A 7,787-nucleotide genomic window follows, 5' to 3' on the forward strand; every position below is an offset into this window, starting at 1 on the left:
TGTGAAAAGGGATAGTTTTCCCTCCTCCTCGATTTGGATCTCTTTGTTTTTTTCCAGCCTAATTGCCCTGTCTAGGACTTTTCAATACAATGGTGAATAGGAGTGGTGAGAGTGGTATCCTCGCCTTGTTCCTGATCTTAATGGGAATGCTCTCAGCCCTTCTTCATTAAGTATAATATTAGCTGTGGGTTTTTCATGAATGACTGAGATCACATTGAAGAAACTTCTTCAGAGCTTACTACCTAAGTTGAACTCTCATTCAATCAACAGCATGTTGCACAGCTGTTCACTCCCTGTTTTTTTTTTTAGCTTTTTTTTTTTAAATAATTTTTCTTGTGCTTTAAGTGAAAGTTTACAAATCAAGTCAGTCTCTCACACAAAAACCCATATACACCTTGCTACACACTCCCAATTACTCTCCGCCTAATGAGACACCCTGCTCTCTCCCTCTACTCTCTCTTTTCATGTCCTTTTCGGCAGCTTCTAACCCCCTCCACCCTCTCATCTCCCCTCTAGGCAGGAGATGCCAACATAGTCTCAAGTGTCCACCTGATCCAAGAAGCTCACTCCCCACTAGCATCCCTCTCCAACCCATTGTCCAGTCCAATCCATGTCTGAAGAGCTGGCTTCCGGAATGGTTCCTGTCCTGGGGCAACAGAAGGCCTGGGGGCCGTAACCACCACGGTCCTTCCAGTCTCAGTCAGACTATTAAGTCTGGTCTTATGAGAATTTGGGGTCTGCTGCTCTCCTGCGCCTTCAGGGGTTCTCTGTTGTGTTCCCTGTCAGGGCAGCCATGGGTTGTAGCTAGGCACCATCTAGTTCTCCTGGTCTCAGGATGATGTAGTCGCAGGTTCATGTGGCTCTTTCTGTCTCTTGGGCTCGTGATCGCCTTGTGTCCTTGGTGTTCTTCATTCTCCTTTGATCCAGGTGGGTTGAGACCAGTTGATGCATCTTAGATGGCTGCTTGCTAGCGTTTAAGACCCCAGACGCCACTCTTCAAAGTGGGATGCAGAATGTTTTCTTAATAGATCTTATTATGCCAATTGACTTAGATGTCCCCTGAAACCGTGGTCCCCAGACCCCTGCCCCTGCTACGCTGGCCTTCAAAGCTTTCAGTTTATTCAGGAAACTTCTTTGCTTTTGGTTTAGTCCAATTGTGCTGACCTCCCCTGTACTGTGTGCTGTCTTTCCCTTCACCTAAAGTAGTTCTTATCTACTATCTAATTAGTGAATACCCCTCTCCTACCCTCCCTCCCTCCCTCTCGTAACCACAAAAGAATGTGTTCTTCTCAATTTAAACTATTTCTCAAGTTCTTATAATAGTGGTCTTATACAATATTTGTCCTTTTGCAACTAATTTCACTCAGCATAATGCCTTCCAGGTTCCTCCATGTTATGAAATGTTTCACAGATTCCTCACTGTTCTTTATCGATGCGTAGTATTCCATTGTGTGAATATACCGTAACTTATTTATCCATTCATCCGTTGATGGGCACCTTGGTGGCTTCCATCTTTTTGCTATTATAAACAGTGCTGCAATAAACATGGGTGTGCATATATCTGTTTGTGTAAAGGCTCTTATTTCTCTAGGATATATTCCAAGGAGTGGGATTGCTGGATCGTATGGTAGTTCTATTTCTAGCTTTTTAAGGAAGAGCCAAATCGATTTCCAAAGTGGTTGTACCATTTGACATTTCCACCAGCAATGTAGTAGTGTTCCAATCTCTTTATTATTTTGTGTTTTTTGGATTAATGCCAGCCTTGTTGGAGTGAGATGAAATCTCATTGTAGTTTTGATCTGTATTTCTCTAATGGCTAATGATCGTGAACATTTCCTAATATATCTGTTAGCTACCTGAATGTCTTCTTTAGTGAAGTGTCTATTCATATCTTTTGCCCATTTTTTAATTGGGTTGTCTTTTTGCAGTTGAGTTTTTGCAGTATCATGTAGATTTTAGAGATCAGGCACTGATCAGAAATGTCATAGCTAAAAACTTTTTCCCAGTCTGTACGTAGTCTTTTTACTCTTTTGGCGAAGTCTTTGGATGAGCATAGGTGTTTGATTTTTAGGAGCTCCCACTTATCTAGTTTTTCTTCTGCGTTCTTTATAATGTTTTCTATACCGTTTATGCCATGTGTTAGGGCTCCTAACGTTGTCCCTATTTTTTCTTCCATGATCTTTATCGTTTTAGATTTTATATTTAGGTCTTTGATCCATTTTGAGTTCGTTTTTGTACGTGGAGTGAGGTATGGGTCTTGTTTCATTTTTTTGCAGATGGATATCGAGTTATGCCAGCACCATTTGTTAAAAAGACTGTCTTTTCCCCAATTAACTGACAGTGGGCCTTTGTCAAATATCAGCTGCTCATATGTGGATGGATTTATGTCTGGATTCTCAATTCTGTCCCATTGGACCATGTATCTGTTGTTGTACCAGTACCAGGCTGTTTTGACTACTGTGGCAGTATAATAGGTTCTAAGATCAGTTAAAGTAAGGCCTCCTACTTTGTTCTTCTTTTTCAGTAATGCCTTATTTATCTGAGGCCTCTTTCCCTTCCATATGAAATTGGTGATTTGTTTCTCCATCTCATTAAAAAATGTCGTTGGGATTTGGATCAGAATTGCATTAAATGTACACTTCGCTTTTGGTAGAATAGACATTTTTACAATGTTAAGTCTTCCTATCCATGAGCAAGGTATGTTCTTCCACTTATGTAAGTCTCTTTTGGTTTCTTGCAGAAGCATACTGTAGTTTTCTTTGTATAAGTCTTTTACATCTCTGGTAGGATTTATTCTTAAGTATTTTATCTTCTTGGGGGCTACTGTAAATGGCATTGATTTGGTGATTTCCTCTTTGATGTTCTTTTTGTTGGTGTAGAGGAATCCAACTAATTTTTGTATGTTTATCTTGAATCCCGATAGTCTGCTGAACTCTTCTACTAGTTTCAGTAGTTTTCTGGAGGATTCCTTAGGGTTTTCTGTGTATAAGATCATGTCATCTGCAAATAGAGATACTTTGACTTCTTCCTTGCCAATCTGGATGCCCTTTATATCTTTATCTAGCCTAATTGCTCTGGCTAGGATTTCCAGCACAATGTTGAATAAGAGTGGTGATAAAGGGCATCCTTGTCTGGTTCCTGATCTCAATGGAAATGTTTTCAGGCTCTCTCCATTTAGGGTGATGTTGGCTGTTGGCTTTGTATAAATGCCCTTTATTACGTTGAGAAATTTTCCTTCTATTCTATTTTGGTGAGAGTTTTTATCATGAGTGGGTGTTGAACTTTGTCAAATGCCTTTTCTGCATCAATTGATAAAATCATGTGATTCTTATCTTTTGTTTTATTTATGTGGTAGATTACATTAATTGTTTTTCTAATGTTGAACCATCCCTGCATACCTGGTATGAATCCCACTTGGTCATGGTGAATTATTTTTTTGATATGTTGTTGAATTCTATTGGCTAGAATTTTGTTGAGGATTTTTGCATCTACATTCATGAGGGATATACTCAACCCGGTGCCCTCGAGTCGATTCCGACTCATAGCAACCCTATAGGATGGAGTAGAGCTGCCCCATAGAGTTTCCAAGGAGCGCCTGGCGGATTTGAACTGCTGACCCTTTGGTTAGCACCCGTAGCACTTAACCACTAGACCACCAGGGTTTCCGTGAGGGATATAGGTCTGTAATTTTCTTTTCTTGTGGTGTCTTTACCTGGTTTTGGTATCAGGGATATGGTGGCTTCATAGAATGAATTTGGTAGTATTCCATCCTTTTCTATGCTCTGAAATACCTTTAGCAGTAGTGGCATTAACTCTTCTCTGAAAGTTTGGTAGAACTCTGCAGTGAAGCCCTCCGGACCAGGACTTTTTTTTGTTGGGAGTTTTTTGATTACCTTTTCAATCTCTTCTTCTGCTATGGGTCTATTTAGTTGTTCTACCTCTGCTTGTGTTATTTTAGGTAGGTAGTGTGTTTCTAGGAATTCATCCATTTCTTCTAGGTTTTCAAATTTGTTTGAGTATAGTTTTTCATAGTAATCTGATATGATTCTTTTAATTTCAGTCGGATCTGTTGTAGTATCACCCATCTCATTTCTTATTCGGGTTATTTACTTCCTCTCCTGCTTTTCTTTTGTCAGTTTGGCCAATGGGGTATAAAATTTGTTGAGTTTTTCAAAAACCAGCTTTTGGTCTTGTTAATTCTTAATTGTTTTTCTGTTTTCTATTTCATTTAGTTCAGCTCTAATTTTTATTATTTGTTTTCTTCTGGTGCCTGTGGGTTTCTTTTGTTGCTCTCTTTCTATTTGTTCAAGTTGTAGGGATAGTTCTTTGATTTTGGCCCTTTCTTCTTTTTGGATGTGTGCATTTATTGATAAAAATAGGCCTCTGAGCACCGCTTTTGCTGTGTCCCAAAGGTTCTGATAGGAAGTGTTTTCATTCTCATTGGATTCTATGAATTTCTTTATTCCATCCTTAATGTCTTCTATAATCCAGTCTTTTTTTGAGCAGGGTATTGTTCAGTTTCCAAGTGTTTGATTTCTTTTTCCTGCTTTTCCTGTTATTGATTTCCACTTTATGGCCTTATGGTCAGAGAAAATGCTTTGTAATATTTCAGTGTTTTGGATTCTGCTAACGCTTGATTTATGACCTAACATGTGGTCTATTCTAGAGAATGTTCCATGTGTACTAGAAAAGAAAGTATGGTTGGTTGCTGTTGGGTGGAGTGCTCTGTATATGTCTGTGAGGTCAAGTTGGTGGATTGTGGCATTTAGATCTTCCGTGTCTTTATTGAGCTTCTTTCTGGACATCCTGTCCTTCACAGAAAGTGGTCTGTTAAAGTCTCCTACTATTATTGTGGAGCTGTCTATCTCACTTTTCAATGCCGATAGAGTTTGTTTTATGTATCTTGCAGCCCTGTCATTGGGTGCATAAATATTTAATATGGTTATATCTCCTTGGTGTATTGTTCTTTTAATCATTATATAGTGTCCTTCCTTATCCTTTCTAATGGATTTAACTTTAAAGTCTATTTTGTCAGAAATTAATATTGCCACCCCTGCTCTTTTTTGATTGTTGTTTGCTTGATATATTTTTTTCCATCCTTTGAGTTTTAGTTTGTTTGTGTCTCTAAGTCTAAGGTATGTCTCTTGTAGGCAGCATATAGAGGGATCTTGTTTTTTAATCCATTCTGCCACTCTCTGTCTCTTTATTGGTGCATTTAGTCCATTTACATTCAGGGTAGTTATGGATAGGTATGAATTTAGTGCTATCATTTTGATGTCTTTTTTTGTGTGTTGACAGCTTCTTTTTCCCACTTGATTTTATGTGCTGAGTAGATTTTCGTTATATATTGTCCTTTCCTCATATTTGTTGTTGTTGATTTTGTTTCTGCTGAGTCTGTATTTTTCCCTTGTATTTTATTTTGGTGAGTAGGATAGTTTGTCCCCTTTGTGGTTACCTTATTATTTACCCTTTTTTTCTAAATTTAAAACTAACTTTTATTTCTTTGTATGGCCGTATCTTCCTCTCCATATGGAAACTGTATGATTACATTTCTTAGTCCGTCTTTATTATTTTAATGTTGTCTTCTTTTATATAATAACATTGCCGTTACCCTGTGTTGGGCTTTTTTTTTAAATCTTGCTTTTTTTTTTTTTTTTTGGATTTCCCTGTCTGGGCTGACTTCTGGTTGCTCTGCCCAGTGTTCTGTCTTGGGTTGATACCTGATGTTATTGATTTTCTAACCAACGAACTCCCTTTAGTATTTCTTGTAGTTTTGGTTTGGTTTTAATGAATTCCCTCAACTTGTGTTTATCTGGAAATGTCTCAATTTCACCTTCATATTTAGGAGATAGTTTTGATGTATATACAATTCTTGGCAAGGAGTTTTTTTTCCTTCAATTTTTTAAATATGTCATCCCATTGCCTTCTTGCCTGCATGGTTTCTGCTGAGTAGTCTGAGCTTATTCTTATTGGGTCTCCCTTGTAGGTGACTTTTCTTTTATCCCTAGCTGCTCTTACAATTGTCTCCTTATTTTTGCTTTTGGCAAGCTTGATTATGATATGTCTTTCTGACTTTCTTTTAAGATCTACCTTATGTGGAGTTCAATGAGCATCTTGGATAGATATCTTCTTCTCTTTCACAATATCAGGAAAGTTTTCTGCCAACAAATCCTCAACAATTTTCTCTGTATTTTCTGTTATCCCTCCCTGTTCTGGTACTCCAATCACTCGTAGGTTATTTCTCTTGATAGAGTCCCACATGATTCTTAAGGTTTCTTCATTTTTTAAAATTCTTTTATCTGATTTTACTTCAAATATATTAGTGCCAAGGGATTTATTTTCGAGTTCAGAAATTCTAGCTTCTACTTGCTCAGTTCTGCTCCTCTGACATTCTATTGAGTTATGTAATTCTGTAAGTTTATTGTTAATCTTCTGAATTTCTGATTGCTGTCTGTCTATGGATTTTTCCAGCTTATTAAGCTTTTCGTTATGTTCCTGAATAATCTTTCTGAGTTCTTTGGTTGCTTTATCTGTGTGTTTCTTGGCTTGTTCTGCGTATTGGCTCATTTCCTTCCTGATGTCTTGAAGTGTTCTGTATATTAAACTTTTGTATTCTGCATCTGGTAATTCCAGGAATGCACTTTCATCTAAAAGATCCCTGGATTCTTTGTTTTGAGAGCCTGTTGAGGTGATCATGTCCTGTTTCTTTACGTGACTTGATATTGACTGTTTTCTCCGAGCCATCTATAAGTTATTGTATTAATTTATGCTTGCTTACTGTGTCGTAGCTGCATGCTTTGTTTTGTTTTGGCATACCCCTATGGGTTGCTTGAGTGAGCTAGCTTGATTATTTTTGCCTTTGTAGCTCTGGTGTCCTGTCCCCAGCTGGCTAGAGCTGTTATCAGGTATATCAGTCTAGGAGTGCCTTCAGTTTTCTTGTATGAATTCAGCTCAGGTTTCCAGGTAGCTGATATCAAGTGTGTGGTACAGGCTCTGTCTTACAGCCTTAGAGGAGCAGGGGTGATTGGCGTATATACCCGTATCTCATTGCAGCAGGGGGTCATGCTCTGAACAAGGCAGGGGGCTGAGAACCGACCCCCAAGTGTCTTTGAGGAAAACGCGTCTCTGTTCCCTAGAGCGTGCTGGTGGGTGGGCTCTGCAGAGAGACCATGAGCACCCAAAGATTTTGTTGTAAGGACTGGGAGGTACCAGTTATCCCTGGGCCCCTGTTGCAGGTGGCTGGGTGACCCAAGTGGAGCTGCCAGTCCTTAGGTCCCTGTTGTAGGCAGGTGAGGACCTTGTTTAACAGGCAAATCAACGTCAAACATCAAACACGCACCTCTCCACCGTACTGCTGAAATGGTTGGAGTTTGCCAACAAGGGCTTGTTCTCCTGAAATAGGCCCACACAGGTCCATGCAGAAGGGAAAGGTGCTCAAGGTCCACGGACGGTTTATGCCTGGACAGGAGCCGCTTCTGTCCTGAGCTCCCCCAGTTAATGGAGCAGCAAATTATCTTTTCCCCCCAGTTGCAAATTTTTTCCTTCCCCAAGGCGGGGAGGACGGCTCCAGGTGCTCACCAGGGTCTATCTCAGGCCTGGGGATTCAGCCGCTGAAGCTGGCTTGGGGGTGGGAGGGCGTGGTAAAATATATGCAAGCGCTTAGCTTTTGCCGAGAGCACCCTTCTGCTCAGGTTCCGGAGGTGTGAGTGGGCTGTGTGGCTGCTGCTTCTCCCTGAGGAAACTGTGGCTGAAGGCTAGGACCAGCCCACTGCCACCACTGCCGCCGC

The sequence above is a fragment of the Elephas maximus genome, chromosome 11, assembly GCF_024166365.1.
Source record: "Elephas maximus indicus isolate mEleMax1 chromosome 11, mEleMax1 primary haplotype, whole genome shotgun sequence".
Classification (NCBI taxonomy): Eukaryota; Metazoa; Chordata; class Mammalia; order Proboscidea; family Elephantidae; genus Elephas; species Elephas maximus.